The 18,049-nt window shown below is 36.5% G+C and overlaps 1 protein-coding gene and 1 long non-coding RNA gene across 2 annotated transcripts in view; one reads left to right on the top strand and one right to left on the bottom strand.

The window, feature by feature from the left end:
- The window catches only part of Sorbs2 (sorbin and SH3 domain containing 2), a 392,887-nt gene that overhangs the window by 136,969 nt on the left and 237,869 nt on the right, over positions 1–18,049 (top strand). Inside the window, exon 2 of the mRNA XM_087217106.1 lies at positions 7,658–7,702. The gene's annotated coding sequence lies outside the window, so the exon portion shown is untranslated. The remainder of the gene's footprint in view (positions 1–7,657; positions 7,703–18,049) is intronic.
- Positions 1–18,049, bottom strand: part of LOC110350797 (uncharacterized) — a 28,337-nt gene that overhangs the window by 9,409 nt on the left and 879 nt on the right. The gene's annotated exons all lie outside the window — the stretch shown is intronic.

Raw genomic sequence — 18,049 nt, 5'->3', positions numbered from 1 at the left:
ATAGCAGCCATTCTTTCTGGGGTGAGGTGGAATCTCAGTGTTGTTTTCATCTGCATCTCTCGAATGACCAGTGATGTTGAACATTTTTTCATGTATTTATTTGCTGCTTTTACTTCTTTGTCTGAGAAATATCTGTTCATTTCGAATGCACATTTTTGAATTGGGTCTTTGAGTTTGGGGGGTCTAATTTTTTCCAGTTCTTTATATATTCTAGATAGTAGTCCTTTGCATGAGGTATGCAAAAATTTTTCCCACGTTGTAGGTTGTCTCTTAGCTCTGTTGGTGGTTTCTCTTCCAGTGCAGAAGCTTTTTAATAAGATGAAATCCCAGTTGTTGATTCTTTGTGCTAGTTCCCATGCTACTGAGGTTTTGTTCATAAAGTGTTTTCCTATGCCAATATCTTCAAGAGTTGTACCTAACTTATCTTCCAGCAAATTTAATGTTTCTGTCTTAACATTTAGATTTTTAATCCACTTCAATCTTAGTTTAGTGCATGGTGATAGGTATGGGTCTAGTTTTACTCTTTGGCAGGTTGAAATCCAGTTTTTCCAACACCATTTATTAAATAGGCTATCTTTCCTCCAATGAGGGTGGTTGGCTTCTCTATCAAAGAAGAGGTGATTGAGTACGTCTGGAGTTATTTCTGCATCTTCTAATCCATTCCACTGATCCTCGGGTCTGTTTCTTTGCCAGTACCATGCTGTTTTATCACAGTAGCTTTGTAGTATAGTTTCAAGTTAATGATTGTAATACTCCCAGCCATATCTCTATTGCTTAGAATTTCTTTTGCTATTCTAGGTCTCTTCTGGTTCCAAATGAATTTTTGGTTTGTTTTCTCTAGTTCTGTGAAATACATTGTGGAATTTCAATCACCATTCCATTAAACCTATATAGTAATTTTAGAAGCATGGCCATTTTCACTATATTGGTTCTTCCTACCCAGGAAAAAGGGGTGTCTTTCCATTTTCTTATACCTCCTCAATCTCCTTTTTCAGAGTGCTATAGTTTTCAGTGTAGAGGTCTTTTGCTTCCTTTGTTAGATTGATTCCTAGATATTTCATTTTTTTGGATGCTATTGTAAAAGGAATTGTTTCCCTAATTTCTCTCTCAGTGAGTCTATTATTTGTATATAAAAAGGCTATTGATTTTTGAGTGTTGACCTTGTATCCAGCTACTCTACTGAATCTGTCAATTAAGTCTAGAAGTCTTTTGGCTGAATTTTTTGGGTATTCTATGTAAAGTATCATATTGCCAGCAAATAATGACAGTTTAACTTCTTCCTTTCCTATCTTTATTCCTTTTATTTCTTTCTCTTTTCTAATTGCTGTGGCTAATGTTTCCAAAACAATATTGAACAGGAGTGGTGATAATGGGCATCCTTATCTTGTTCCTGATTTTAGAGTGAAAGTTTTCTGGTTTTGACCATTTAGTATGATGTTGGCTATTCATAGATAGCCTTAATCAAGTTGAGATAAAGACCTTCTATTCCAATTTCCTGTAGGGTTCTTTTTTATCATGAATGGGTGCTGGATTTTGTCAAGTGCCTTTTCTGCATCTATTGAGATGATCCTTGACACTGTTAATATAGTTTTTTAATAAGGTTTTTGTCCTTGACACTGTTAATATAGTGTATTACATTTATAGATTTACGAATGTTGAACTATCCTTGCATCCCTGGGATAAATCCAACTTGGTCAGGGTGTATGATCTTCTTGATGATCCTCTGTATTCTGTTTGCCAGTATCTTGTTGAGGATTTTTGCATCAATATTCATTAGGAAGATTGGCCTGTAGTTCTCTTTTTGGGTTGGGTCTTTCCCTGGTTTTGGAATCAAAGTAATACTTACTTCCAGGAATAAATTTGGAAGCCTTGCTTCCCTTTCAATTTCCTTGATGAGTTTAAAGTGTAATGGTGATAGTTCTTCTTTAAATGTCTTGTAGAATTCAACAGTGAAGCCATCAGGACCTGGGCTTTTCTTTGTTGGTAAATTTTTTATGACATTTTCAATTTCACTCATTGTAATTGGGGTGTTTAGAATTTCTATATCTTCATTTAACTTTGGCAATTCATATGTATCTAGGAATCTGTCCATTTCTTCTGTGTTTTCCACTTTATTAGAGTACAGGTATTGATGTAGGTATTGATGATGCTCTAGATTTCTGCTGGATCTGCTGTGACTTCACCTTTTTCATTCTTAATTGCATGGATTTGAGTCTTTTCTTTCCTTTTTTTGATAAGATTGGCTAAGGGTTTATCAATTTCATTTATTCTTTCATAAAACCAACTCTTTGATTCATTGATTTTTTTTTGTATCATTCTCTTAGTCTCCATTGCATTGATTTCTGCTCTGATCTTCAGCCATAAAGAACAAGAAACTGGGCCAGGGATTTAGCTCAGTGGTTTCACTGCCTGCTGCTGCGCAAGTGCCGGGACCTGAGTTCGATCCCCAGTACCAAAAAAAGGAATGAGAAACTAGAGACATTTATAGCTAAATGGATGCATATTGAGGCCATCTTCTTAAGTGAAATAAATAGGACACACATGTGTAAATACTGAATAGTTTCTCTAGTGTGAGAAACTGAAAGTTTAATTAAGGATTAAAATGAATAATTGATAATTCAAAATACGAAGAAAAGATGGCAGGAGGGGAAGGGGAGAGATCAGAGTTACAGGCTGGAATCTGAAAAGAATCCATATATAGAATGTGTTTAAAACTATAGGAAGAGATGTAGATAGAGACTAGGCTGGAGCTCATCAGTGGGTTGGGAAGGAAGAGTCGCTGAGATTAAAGGAGAGAGGGTATGTTTCCAGAAGAAGCACATACAACTATGTACAGTACACAGTACTCGATAGTGTGATAAATGACTGTTAACTGTTTTAGGTACTTATCATAACATGCTGTGCTTTTCATCCTTTAGAGAATAATCCTACTTATATAAAAGAGTTTACTGTAAAACAGTGTGCTGCTATGCCAGTGGTCGCCTCATGTATCTCGTGTTTAACTGCATATTTGGATAATATCAAGGGGCGATCACAGATGATTGATGTATACCTTTTCAGTCTGCACTTAGAAGTTAGCACTCTGTGTGGTACTTTGCGATACACATGGATGAAATTGCCTAATAACATATTTCTCAGATTATATTTCCATCACATGTCATTTGACTGTATTGAAATTTAAATTTTAAAAAATTTGGCCTATGTGGAGTCTACTAGCTAATTAGAATTTTTTTCCATACCACTATTTGTTCAATACTAGTTTTGAAAATCTTTCTAAAACAATTTACATCCTCTGATGTCTTGTTAATGCTTGAGATGTTTTTTTAAATTATATGGAAAAATGTTTACGTGCTTTTCAGTTTTTCTTTGGTTGAGTTCTACTATATTTGAATATTATTATAGGGGTTTTCCCCTGGCATTGTTTTCTTTGAATAATTTTAATTTTTGTATATATGTGTGTTTGATAATAAAGTAATACATTTAAAATTTTTTTTAAAAGAATCTAAATATTTCCAAATCAAGAAGGCATATTTGTACTTAAATACATAATAGAAATGTATTTAATGTACACAGGCTAAAAATGCATCAGAAATGTGTTTTATATAGTTAATGTGTAATGTATGTATATATTTTATATTTTGTGCACTTATGGAGTATATATTGTGAAATCTATGTAGCAATTATTTTATCTTCTGAGTGTTTATTGATTAGCATTTTCAGTGTCAGAATTTATATTCACCCCATCCCTTGACTAATTCTAAAACTGTGTGTTGAGCATAAGCTAAGGGCCAGAACTGTGCTACTTACTATAAACTTAAGCACCTGGGTCTCTCTGTCCAGTGAGAAAAGGAAGACTACTTATGCAATGCAGAAACATCAAGTGCCTTCTGAATCCAAAGTTTAGAATCAGTTATTTTCATTACAACTATAGTGTTGTATTGTATTACATTTTAGTGCTTATTAATTGAAATGATTAGTTGAGAATTAATATGAAATATTAATTAAAATTAAACATTAAAATGAAAAGTTAATTGAATTATATGCCCTGTGTAAATCTTTACAAGAAACTCTCAATTATATACTAAAAGTCTCATAGTAAGATAAAATTATTGAAGATGATAGTCCATACTTACATAATTTAAAAAACTGGTAATCTATTTGTGTTCCACTTATAATAGTAACCTATTATCCAAAAAGGTTCTTTTCCAAACCTTTGTATTCTAAAAATGTTTAAGGCATATATCAATTGTATGGTTTAGCACAAATTACTTGGCTTCTTACATTTGAAAGGACTTAATTAGGCAAACTTAAAAGCACAGAAGCAATAGTACTACAAGGTGATAATCCCAGGAGCCCTGTACATGATCTCATTTAATTAATTTGAAGTACCAGTTACTGGAATGTTTCAGCTTTGTTGAACTTTGAGGAACAAAAAGGACAGTGACCTCCCTACCAAAAGAATGCTGTGGATAAGCTGATCGGTTACTTATCAGACTGCCATTGTCTCTGTGCCAACCAGACGTGTTCACATTGCTTGAACATGATGTTCACCGGTAGTTATAGTCGGACAGGGTGATAAAGATAAAATTATGACCTCATTTTCCATAGATAACTTACCCTTTCTTCGTTGGTATTAGTCATTTTAAGATCACATATGAGGAAAATGTAATACTGAAAAATTTTCCAGCTATGTACAGTACTGCTTTTAAGGACTGCGTAGGGAAGATCTTATAAACATCAAGACTCTTTGGGGCCGGGGATTTAGCTCAGTGGTTTCGCTGCCTGCTGCAAAAGCGCAAAGACCCAAGTTCGATCACTGGTACCAAAAAAAAAAAAAAAAGACTCCTCAACTCTATTACTAGATTAAAAGAATTTTATTAAAGAACACAAGTTAAAAAAATATTAAATCTCAGCTTTCTACTTGAATTCAGATTAATGATTAATGATTTGTCAAAAATGGTTACCGTCATAAATTTTGAAAGTGCACTAATATTTTCTCAAAATCCTTTATGGAAAAAACGCATACTTTCGAATAGGAAAACTTTGAACAAATTGAATTACTAATAGAAAAGTTGCAAAGACACCCATAATCAAAAATACTTTTAAGTAGATTTTCCAACAAAAGCACAATGGGATAAACTAGACCAATTATAAGTTTGAGAATAGTATACAACTAAGATATAAAAAATTAAAATTAAGAAGAAATAATTGTTTCATAGTACTTTCATATATAATATCCAAACCAAGTTGGCCCAGAGTGACCAAACTCTCCACTTCCTTTATTTGACACATACAAATCATTGTCTTCTGTGTCACAACATGGAATTTGCCTTTAAACAGCCAATACAGATAGAGTTGAAGTGTGTAAATATAGTTTTTTGATAATTTTACTAGAGTTGATCAGGGTGAATTATTGTTTTCAAGCTCTGTATACTCTGAGGCTCTTAAGCAAATATGTATAAGATATTAAAATTTAGAAAAATCCCACAGTCTCTTTTAAAGATATACAATAGTAATGGATAGGGTTTTCATGTAGGGCTTAGACTATGCTAGTTGACTTTAAATCTCACTACCTGTGCAGATATAGGTAAGAGAGTATCTACATATAAAATGACTAATCTTAATTGAGAAGACTAAAAACAGCTGCTTTATAAAATGTTATTATTCAAAAAACTAATACAAGTTTCAAATATTGAAATCTCTTTCTTAATAGGATTGGCCATATTTGTAAACAGAAAACATCAATAATAACTAAACTATTTAAAGTTTATTGAACCATTAGTATGTGCTAGACAGTACTATGACAGCTCTCTGAGAGGATTACTTCATTTAATCCTTTGCCCTATTAGTAAGGTGCTATTATTGGTTCCAATTTAGAGATGAGAGTTCAGATATTGTTACTTCAGCTATAGTTAGAAAAATAAGAAATACATTTTTTAAAAATTTTAATACCATTACATTGTGTAGTGCAAAGAGCAGAATTTGAGAACTCAAGAGATCTTGGTCCTGGGCTGGGGATTTAGCTCAGGGGTTCTGCTACCTGCCTTGCAAGCATAAGGTCCAGAGTTTGATCCCCAGTAACAAAAAAAAAAGAGAGAGATCTTGGTCCTGTTTTAGACTATAATTCCTTGAAGGTATGAAATCTGTCTTGGATACCACTTGTGTTATTCAGACTATTTCTCTGAAAAATAATAGAGAAAAACAATTTAAAGGAAGGAAATATTTATTTTGGCTCATAGTTTCAGAGGTTTCAGACCATGGTTGTTTGGCCCTATCACTGTGGGCATGTGGCAGAGCAAAATATCATGGCAGAGAGCCTGTGGTTGAGCAAAGTTGCTCCCCTCATGATAGCCTGGGAACAAAGACAGGGCTCACTTTTATGACAAAGCCCCCTCCTCCAACTTCATAAGCTATGAATCCAGATACCATGAGGTCAGAGTCCTAATGACCAGTCAGCTCACCTCTGAACATGGCTATGTTGAGGATCAAGCCTTCCACACATAAGCTTTTTAGGGACATTTAAGATCTAAACCATAATGCTCTTCTATCCCAACACTTGCCCTAATAGTAACAACATAATAGATACATAATAAGCTTACTTTATGGAATGATTGATTCACCAAATAAAGGAAAAAGCTGCTAAGTCTATGTGTCCTGTTGGCCAAATTTTTTAACCAATTTGGATCTTGTTCCTTTTTATTTATTTTTCTATTTTATTTCCAGTATCCTCATTATTTATAAAAATCATTTGAAATATCTTTATAAAACTTACAACTGCATAATACCTTAAGTAAAGATAAACAGTCAAGAGTAACGTACTTTAAGAAGGGAGAAATCAGGTCCAAAATCAAAGATAAGAATAGCTGCCTCCTCTGAGCTTGGGATTTAGAGTGAAAGTTGCTGCAGAAACAAAGCATCTGCTTGATTCGAATCTACCCCACCTACTTGTTCTTTTTCTTGGCCAGAGCAATCTGCTCCTGTAGGAGTCTTACAGAAAAGAAAAGAAAAACTCCAAATACCAGATTTGCTGTCCAATTATTTTTAATGATTAAGTCATTCCAGCTCTATGTGATCATGTTAGGTCCATTTTAGAACATATAATCAAAAATTCAAACAGCAGAAACCCCTGAGATGGAAAAAAAAGGTTTCTTCTCCAGTGAAATGAGAAAGATCTTAGGGAATGGAAAAATTAGAAGAGCTCTGAAATAGGAAGAGACCTAAAGAGTGGGTTTAAAATAACAAAAAGAAGCAAATCTCAGCAAACCATAAACACCCACGTAGCTTCACAAATAAGCCCAACCCAGTCCAGGAGAATGGTTGCTGGGAACAAGAGAGACCATGAAAGAAAGAATCCAAAAATGTTCAGACAACGTCACAGAAACCCAGCTTAATGTGATCACTAACTGTCCCAGGTTGTTTGTTTTGGGTTCAGACAGTGCAATTTGATAAGAAAAGAATTTGAGGCTGAATGGTGAGAAAGGTAAATAATTAACAGTGTAACTTCAACAAATAGCAGCAAGCTCAGATATTTGAGTTACATCCTGCAAAAAGAAGCATTCATACCAGCAAGGCCCCATCTTGAGACGTTGTCTTTATTTTGTGGGTGTCAATTTTTACCTTCACCTGAAAAACCAAGTCTCTTTCTTACTTGGGACAGGTTTCACTTCGGAGATCAAAGGAAGCCTTTTCCAGCACACTAATGGTAATACTCTAATTTCTTCAGTGTTTATGGTGATGTTTGTGCACCTGCTTCCTCCCATAACTGCTTTCTGTTTGCAGACTCAAGATTTGTTTTAGGCAATTCAGAGAGCTGTTCAGCAAAGCAGGTGTTTTATCACCTCATTCCACCTCATATGTGCCTTTATTTTCTATCTGGTTGATTATCCTGCAGATTCCTTCCCTGAAAAATTTTCAATAGCCTAATGGCTTACTTTCCAAACTGTGGCCTGAGAATATCTAAATGGTCAGCCAGAATATGCATTAATATGCATTTTCTCACTATTATATCTCACTATTTTTTCTAAGCATTTTTCAACATGCTACATTTGGATCAATAATAGTAATCAGGGAAACAAAACAAAAACATGAAAGAGTAGAAAATGCATGATTTTGCCTGGAAAATTGCCAATATACATGTATAATCAAATGATGTACAATTACCATTGTACCTCTTAAAACTATATAATGCCTAAGGATTGGAACTCTTTGGAAAATGAGTGGAAATTTGAATTTTTAATTAGAATGAAAAGATAGAGGATCCAGTGATGTTTTACTCCCATCCCCTTTTTCAATCTGGTTCAATAAAGTCATTTCAACTGAAGATTTAAATCTGAAAAAAATCCTATTTCTTTTGATCCATCTTTAGTACTACAAAAGAAGTAGGATAGAAAACCTAACAACTATGGACATTACAGAGCAGATGACTGGCACTAATAATTAATGATAAAAAGCATTTATAAAATTTTTTCATGATTGTTTTATTCTAAGGTATAAGTTGTGAGTAGATGCTCACATTTCATAAATTATGACTATGTAATAGAAATTGAAAGAAAAATTTACTTCTCTACCTTTTGGTAAGTGGGATGCTCAATCTGTTTGATTTACTCATCCTAAGTCATCTCTTGGCTTGTGTGTAGCAAGTAGGATGGAAATAGCAATTCGTTTCTCTTTCTTTATCACTCTTTGTCTTCTTAAATGCCTTATGTTGTTCTGTCCAATATTTTTATTCATTTTGTCTGTGCATATGTGTGATCACCTTAGTGGTACTGAAAAAAATCCTTAAACAAAATTAGTATCCACTAAGATCTCAATAGCTGGCATGAGAGACAGAATTGAATTTTATACATATCTACAGAGAATCCTGCACTAGCATTCAAAAACAGCCGGCCACATTATCACAAGTTCAGCAGAGACTTGGCTTAAAGCAACACTTGTCTTGCCAACCATGTCACACCATTCACATATGGAGATCTGAGTGTGAACAAAGAGACCCAGTAGCAAGAATGAAGATGGCTGTCCCATTTTGCATGGATTATAAAAACTTGAAACAATCTTCACATTTAATAAGAAAGGAAAATAATCGAAAGATCAGTGCCAGGTATTTTAAAACTATCACAAATAAGGGGCAAGTTTGGGGGGAAATCAACACATTTCAATACGAGGCATAAAGATAGATTAATTCCTGTGTTGTCCCACAGCACAATGGGAAAAAAAAAGCATTGTGGGAAAGCAGATTCCAATCACAGGCGGCAAAGTTACTGGCAACAAAATAAGCCATGCCGGAATGTATAATGTGGCTTCATCACTGGAGTTGGTCCACCTGGTAGTGGGTGTTTGACAGGGTTGCTACAAAAAGCTCAACCACAAGGTAGCACTTGAATCTAATGACCTGCAGAGCCCTTCCCTATCCTGAGACTGTATTGCTTCACAAAAGAAATGGAAGCAAAGGGCAATTCATGTGGAGATGAGAGGTATTGATATGAATCAGTATGCAGTGTCTGCTTCTTGGGCCACTTAGGATCTAGTTTTGGCATGATTGGTGGGCCAACCATAGTTCCATGCCTTCCTATGATGTTGTATAGGTTTGGCTATAATTTGGCAACCAGTTATGGCAAGTTTGTCATTTCTTTCCTTGCGTTATAGAAAACAGATGAAATGACCTCGTGCTCTGAAGGACTACTCAACGGCCATTCTAAGGCTCAGACACCACTGATGATAATGTTAGTAGGTGCTACAATAGAACCCCTGACATCACTTTTTCAGAGCCAAGGTATACACAGCCAGTCCCCAGGAGTGTGTGTATGTGTGTTGTTGTTGTTGTTGTTGAAGGCTCACAACTGACTTTCTCTCCAAGAATGGCTTTACCCAAAGTTATAGCCCTTTAGTACAGGCAGCCAGCATGCACTAAGGAGAAAACAGGAGTACAAAGGCCTAACCACCTTGTCTTCATGTGGGATAACTTAGAAAGGCTATCCATTGGCCTCTGTTGAAAATTTGTTAGAGTTCACTTTACAGCTTTGCCCAATTTGTCCTCTCCCGCTCCCTTACAGATATGTTAGGTAATGGCATTTCCAAGTAAATTCCTTTCTTAAATTCCTTCCTTATATGTTGATAGAGATGATGAGAGTAGTGGGAGAAGGATAGGGTGGTAATAGTGAAGGAAAAAGCTATATTCCATTTATACTATCCTTCTTTATACTGACCAATAAAAAGATTCATTTGATCCTCATAATACCTTGTGGTGAACAGATCTAAATCATTCTCAATCTACAGTTAGAGAACTGAGAAAGATTAAGTCAGTAATTTGTTCATGGACACATAACTGGGGATAGATTTTATAGTAAACCCTGTCTTCTTTTTCCACCTTAGTGTTATTTTATCTGATTTTAGTATGTAACACATCACAGAACTCAGAAAATATTTTGCTTACAGTCAGCAACTCACGTGATCCACTTGTTTGTTTAGAAAGTGTGATGACTTATATATGATTAATGTACAGAGCAAAGAAAAAGCTATTATTTAAAAGAAAACTTGAGAAAGATTTCTGTGACCTACTGGCATGTTGTACTATGCTCCTGGATTTGTGTAACTTGAACAGATACCAGGGGTCAGTGAGTGCACATACCTCAGCAAGGTGAATGCACCTGGTGAGCCACAGTGAGGAGAACCATTTCTACCAAGTCCTCAATGTAAAGAAAACTCTCAGAGAGAATTCTCCTACCTCTGCAGAGCACATGGAGCATTAAGAAATGTTCTTTATGAGAGAACAACATTGGTGTGGTAAAGTGAATTTAAAAGAATTTTGGGAGTCTACATTTGATGAGGCGTCTGATTAAGATATTACTGTCTAAAATATTGCTTCCTCCCTTTGATTTTGCTTGAATGAAGTTCTTATCTGGCTTGCTAAGCCACACACTTTAAACATTTTCAGGCCAGCTTGTTTAATTAACTGCAGAAAGACTCCCTGTGGTGAGCTTGGTCATTTTTCTCTGTGGGAGTGTTAGGTGAAGACATTCTACAGCAGAGAGGAAATCTTCAGCGAGGTAGGTCATTGCAATTGAGAGGAAATCAAAACCATTCCTCTTTTTTTCACAATTTAGGTACAATATAAAGGATTTAGGTACAATATAAAGAACAGTTGGAAGCAAACACTGTTTCCTTTGCCTGAGGTGCAACTCTGTAATTTGATTTTCAAGTGATTACTGGTTCTAGTAAAAAAAAAAAAAAATGTAGGTCTAAATTGTGATACTACTTTCTTCCCTTTCACATGCAGAAGTGCAAAGATGTTACACCTGACACTTTTGTAACAAAGACAGGTTAATGAGAGACAAACACAACAATTTTTAACCAAAGTTTGTGTTTTGAGAGCCTTTAAAAATGAAGACCCAAAGACCCAGGGAAAACTACCTATACTTAGATTCCAAGAGGAGTTGGCAGCAGTGTAGAAGTGGGTTTGGATGAAAGCATCTGGGCTCATGATACTAGACTACAGGAGGAGCCCAGAAAGGTCTGTCTGCTTGGATTCTTGGCCTCCCAGTTATGGAGCAGGATTTCTCTGGAATGAGAATCTTCAAGGAAGAAGAAGAGAGGAGAGGAGAGGAGAGGGGAGGGGAGGGGAGGAGAAGAGGAGAGGAGACTGAGCTATCTTTCTGGGGGTTATGTCTTGATTTAAGGAGTTATTCTAGTTTCTATGACCTGCCTTTTGGAAGAAGAATTCTGTTTGCAATGACTAGTTTTGAGGGACAAAGAAGAGCAGGAGATTACTTAGTAGAGTTTTATAATGAAAAAATAAAAATGATTTATACTAGATAAATGGCAAAAACCAAAAGAACATTGAGAATATCACCATTATTTTATGGTTGACTTTCAGAAATCTGATCCAAACAAAACCAATGGTCTCTACATTTACAATTAGTTAAAACTATATTTACGTGAGAGAGTTAGACTATAGGAAGAACATGTATTTCTCTGACCTGGGAAGTTGTAATTTTTCTAAGCCTAATTTCTCGTCTGTCAAAAAAAATAATTTCCAGTTGGCAAGTTTTTTATAAAAAACAGATTTAATATTTAAAAAATTTGTAGCATAGTGCCTAACACATAGTAATTTGTTAAATAAATTACACTGACTGTCACTACACTCGGCTTTGAAATGATAAATGCTGTCCAATATAATAAACAGAACAAAATGATCTAATTTTTAGAAAGATGTTCTCCATGTGCCTAATAATCCTGGTCTTTTAGGCTTTTGACAGTTACAAGGACTGCTTGAGATCATTGGTGGACTGACGCTGCTGAAAAGATTTGTCCCATTACCAGGGAAGGGTATATAAATTGTGAGGGTCTAAATGAAAAAGCAATGTCTCCATTTGGAGATGCAGTGAAATCACATGTTTCCTCTTAGAAATGGATGGCTGAAGAGAACCTGGAAACTCACTAAATCAGTCTCAGAAACCATGCTTGGCATCACCCTGCCTGCCATGCAAGTGGGCAGAGACACATTTTAAAGTGAGAGACTATAGGTGCCCTGGAAGATTCTTCTGGAAAAGTAACAATACGGAGAATCACTTTGGATCTTTTTGTTTGATCCCTTTTTGTTGTGGTTGCTTCAACTTTATAATTTCAGCCTAAATCTAGTAGAGAAATCTTACTTAATTAGGAAAAAATGCATCCAGAAAAACAGATTGTTTGATATTTTCTGTTAGTATCCTAGGAATTCATTCATTTATTTGGTCTGGTCAAATTGTCCAGTTGTAGACTCTAGTAGAGAACAACAACTTTTTTCTCAAGAAGAATGATATCAAAAGCACCATAGCCATTATGGCTTAAATTGAGTTCCCCCCACCCCTCAAAAAATATATGGAAGTCCTAGGCTCCAGAACCTGAGAATGTGACCCTTCTGTGAAAATGAGGTCTTCACAAACATAATGAAGTTAAAATGAGGTCATAATGGATTAGGGTGGGGCTTAATTCAATGACTCCTGTCCTTAAAGAAAAGAGAAATTTGGACGCAGATACTTACAGGAAAAAAACGTTTTTGGGAAGGTGGAGGTACAGCTGGTGTGATACTATTACAAGCCAGGGAGCATCAAGGATCGCTTGCAACAACTAGAAGCTAGATAGAGGCAAGAAAGAATTCTTTCCCAGAGCATGCAGAGAGAGCATGGCCTTGTGGACATAATGATTTCAGACTCATAAACTCTAGAAATTTGAGGAAATATTTCTATTCCTTAAGCTACCCAGTTTGTGGCACTTTGTTATAGCACCACAGGAAACAAATAAATAACTGTAACCATTTTGATGCAAAAAAAAAAAAAATGAGGAACAAGAAGATTAAGCAAATTCTCCAAGATCACCTAACCAGTAAGAGATTCCCCTACCTGCAGGTATGGTATAAGCTGTAGGTGATTAATGTAAGGCTATTTCTCTTCATATCAAACCACACACAAAACAGGCTGACCATTTAAAATTTTCTTTTTCATAAATATATGACTTTGAAAAAGACCAAATAAAAATGATACACGGTGCCTGTATTTATTCACTTCTTCTCTCCTCTTATTATCATTTGTAATAACAATTTTTCTAGTCTTGTATAAATTGTAAAAGTCTCCTAAAACAGGACTCCCTCTCTTCAATTTGAAGAGTTCTTTATATTCGTTAAAGTTTCATTTACAGAACATGTTAGGAAAATTTAAATCTTTCTTTGACTTATTTAAAAAGTCAGTTTACTATTACTTTTTTAGTAACTATTTTCTTATATGAAATATGCCAGTTCATTGAAGAATTAAGCAAAATAAAAGAAACAACCAAGTCACTCATTGTTAAACATTGTCAATGCTAAGTGTAAATCCTCACTGCCTTTCTTCTAGGGCTATGTATATATCCAAAATTTTATTTATAAAAGTAGAATTGTATTACCATGCATTTTTGCAGATTTATTGTTGTTACTCTTTATTTAAAATATAATATGAACATGTTTTATGACATAAATTGGAAGTTTCTAGTCTAGTGTAGGTTGAAATTTCAAATAGTATCTGTATACTAGTCTTTTCAGAATTTTCAAACTGTTGAAGCTCACTGTGAAACTCTAGGGAAAGGAAATGGTTGTAGGATTTCCCCAATTTTTTTTTTTTCTGTGCTGTTTTAAAACATGCTTTGCAGCCAGGGATTTAGCTCAGTGGTTCCGCCGCCTGCCTTGCAAGCGGAAGGATCCGAGTTCCATCCCCGATACCAAAAAAAAAACCAACATGCTTTGCAATGTGCCACCCTACATAATTTTAAACACTAAACATTTCCTTTGGTGTGGACTAACCAAAATCTATTTCATCAGTCCCTCCTTAGAGAAACTGTCACCATTATGTTTAGTATATTCTTTAAATAAATTATTAAATTTCAAGCCTATTTCTTTTCTAACTCCCTAAAGAAATACCATAATTCAATGATGTATATTTTTCCCAGTTTAACATCCCATAAAACAAGATGTATTTTTTAAAATTTTATTTTATTGATACATTTTAGGTATACAATATAGTGACATTCATCGTTGGAAATTTGCACCTTTACATACTCTCGGTTCTTATTTTTCCCCCTTCCCCTGCCCTCCCGTCAAACCTTCCATCCCTCCCTATTTACAAAGACTTTGTTTCCATTTTTCCATTTTCTCATATTAATTCCATTCCCTTCTTTCCTTTCCCACACCCCTCCCACTTCCCCTTCCCCTTAAAACAAGATGTATCTTGTAGCAGCAGTGGTGAAAACCTTGTCTTGTGTTTGTTCAGGGAAAACCCACTAAATGAAAAAAAGAAATACTGCAAACAAAAGTAACGTACTCACCTGAGAACTATTTCTATGCCAGTAACTCTCCAGCACTTCACAATCTTGGTGGGGGTGGGGAGGAGGGGCCCAGAATCTTCTGAAATACCAACAATACCAGCAACGAATTCTGAGGCCCAGACTTATTGGAAATGGAGTATTTCCTTGGCCTCTATTTTTACCACTTTTCCTGGTGATTCTGACATACACCAAACTTGGAAAAGCACTAAATAGAGAATGATATTTCAGGAGGGAGCTGCTCTGAGTATAAAAGTCATTCAGAATAGTTGAACATGCATATGAAGAATTTTAGAATATCTTAGCCAACTACTTTCATCTCTTCCCTTTTTGTATGTAGAGTGATAAATAATAAAGTTCAATCTAACTACATTTGGAAGAGTTTTTCCAGAAAGTGGTAATAAAAATTCCAATGCACAAGAGAACACTGTGTTACAATTTGATTGGTAACAGTATTTTTTCTTTTTAGTGGAACATAAAATATTGGTTTGTCATATAATTTATGTGTCCATTTTGTTGGACCCTATTTTGGCACGTAAATAAATATCTTACATAGAGAAGGTGTTCAACAAATGTCTGATAGTAATGATGAATAATAAAAGAAACCAAAACATAAAGTCCTTGAGTTGCTCCATTAAAATATATTGCATAAGTAAATGTGTCCCAGAGCTGTCTTTCGAATGACAAATATGGTCACATCTTTGTTCTTTCTAAAAGCCTATGGTGACTTCCCCTTTCCAGGGAGATAAAGTCCAAAGTCCCTCGCATCAGAACAAGGTGTTCATAAACAGTCACATGCCTACTAATCTCGTCTCTCAGGGCTACCCCAGTCCAAGCCTCAGCCACAGTCCACTTCCTGGCCTCCTTCTGTCCCTGTGCTCTTACACACACCACTCTCACAGCTTGGAAATCCCTCCCTGTCTTGAATTGGTGAAGCCCTCTCTCTTCATCGGCTCGGCCCAGGCCCAGCTCAATACCTGAAAGTCAGGGACTAGTCATTTTCCCCTTTGTTCCCATTCTCCCTGGGCACAGTGATACTGAAGAAATCACACTGTAACATTGCTGAGTTACAGCAATTGCTGGTTGAGTTGTATTTTCTTCCACCCAGAATGGGAACTTAATTTAGTAATCTGACATCTGATGCTTTCTGAGCAGGTAGAACAGGTTAAAGAAATGTTTGTTGGTTTGAATGAAGGGATGGCCTTGGGGCAAGATAAATTCACCTGTGACTTTCAGCCTACTCATTCTCTCATTTGCTCATTCACTATTTCCTTATCTACAGGGCAGGCATTATGCTAAGCTCTAGAAATAGGGTAGAGACAAAAACAGAAATGATCACTGTCATCTTGAAGTCTATAATCTACCAGGACAGACAAAGCTTAAATAAATAAATGCACAAGCAGATATAGCTACACAATGTGCCTAGTCTTGTGACGGGGTTGCCTGGGACTCTGTCTCAAAACCAGCTACAGAAGTCTTAGAGAAAAGGTGACTCCTTCCAGAAGCCACCTGAAAGCCCTTCGTGGGCACTTCTTCTACCCAGCATGTCCTTGTCTTCTTGCAGCTGTGCTGTGGTCCCTGTCAAGCTGTTCTCTCAGTGCCCTCTTCCTTCCCCCGCTGCACTGCTGAGGCAAACCGTGTTCTGGAAGTGACACCCCACACGCACAAGGCTGACCTTCCCCTCCATAGCTCCCTGACATTCTGGTCTATGAAGTTCCCCCTGTAGTTAATGTAAAGGGCTATACAAGTGAAAAAACGAGGGCTACAGAAGAGTATAAGCAGGCAGCACTGATTTAAATGGGAGCATGGGGACAGCAATAGCCAGGGGGAGTCAGGAGACAGAAAAGATTTTCAGGACTGGATAGCTGGTCCAGACTAAGTCTTAAGTACCCCAGGATTCCTGCTGATGACACCAGTGCCTCTTTCTCCTTTGCTGGACTCTGTTGGCCTTAAATCCCTGCGCTGTTTCTTTGCTGGATATCTGAGCGTGCATTGTGTTTAACTCTCCGGCCATTGCCCATCTGATCTTTCCAACTATATTCGAAGGTCTTGGAGGTCTGCACCCTCACAATACTTGGCACCTTGTAGTGGTGCCAAAATGTAAGAAATAAAATGAGTACCTAGTCATTTATATAATGTACAGAAATTAATGCATTTAATCACCACAACTCTGTTATATCACCCTTTTTCTACACAAGGAAGCAGATGCATAAAGAGGTTAAAGAGTTTGTAAAGGTTAAATAGTTTTCATGCACCTAATAACTTACAGAATATTTTCATTCATGCAAATTATTTATTTCTTCAATAAATAAATGTAATGGAAGCTTTAAGACCTCAATACAAAACCAGAATAAGGAGAGCACTGTGTTGAGCAAGTCCAGGCTGAGAGGGCAACCTCAGAGGCTCAGCAGACAAGGACGCCCAGATGCACCAATGTGCTTCTCAGCCGGAAGTGGCGCTTCCTCAGCTCCCCATAGCAGCCAGCCTGGACAGTAACTCCTGAGAGAGCAACTGAGAGCACGTGAGGGAGCCTTCCCTTCCAAACTCTCAAGGAGTTTACTGATGTGAATGGAATGAGTCCTTGTAAGCCCAGCAGACAGAAGGGTCCCCAACAGTGTCAGGAAATGGGGTGACCCCCTGTTTGGACCCATGACTGTTATTATCTCACAGAGGCAGCTTATTGGCTATCCATATCTATCCTCCATTTCCTCCCCAATAATAGATCACTGATTATCTGGGGCTACAATGCACCCAGCTAGAAGACTGTATTTTCAAATCTCACTTGTAGTTAGGGGTGAACAACCAAAGAGCACAAGTACTGCGTGGAAGGTACAGAAAAGCTTTTAAAGAGGTTAGTGGAGGCGGAGGACGTAGCATAGCGGTAGAACACTTGCCTAATGTACACAAACCACTATGTTCAATCCCAAGTACTGGGAAAAAAAGCCAACTCAAATGAATCATGTTCCCTTTGCTCTCCACTTCTTGACTAGAACATGATCATGATGGCTGGTGCACAAACAGCCATTCGGGGTCAAGAGGATTCCTTGAGAACCAAACTATTTTCTAAAGATGGCAGAACAGACAGGAGTTGGACTCCTGATAGCCAAGCACTAATTTTCTACTAGTCTTAAATATACTCTTGTGTTTTCTACTGAGAAAAAAAGACAAGCTTGTCTTACGCACGCTTTTTTGACCTTTCTCCTGCAGCCAATCCTACTCATGT

The sequence above is a fragment of the Heterocephalus glaber genome, unplaced genomic scaffold, assembly GCF_053883595.1.
Source record: "Heterocephalus glaber isolate CG9 unplaced genomic scaffold, H.glaber_assembly_v1.0 deba00001461, whole genome shotgun sequence".
In the NCBI taxonomy this organism is placed as follows: Eukaryota; Metazoa; Chordata; class Mammalia; order Rodentia; family Bathyergidae; genus Heterocephalus; species Heterocephalus glaber.
Note: the sequence above shows the minus strand (reverse complement) of the source record. Positions and strands in the feature narration are given on the sequence as shown.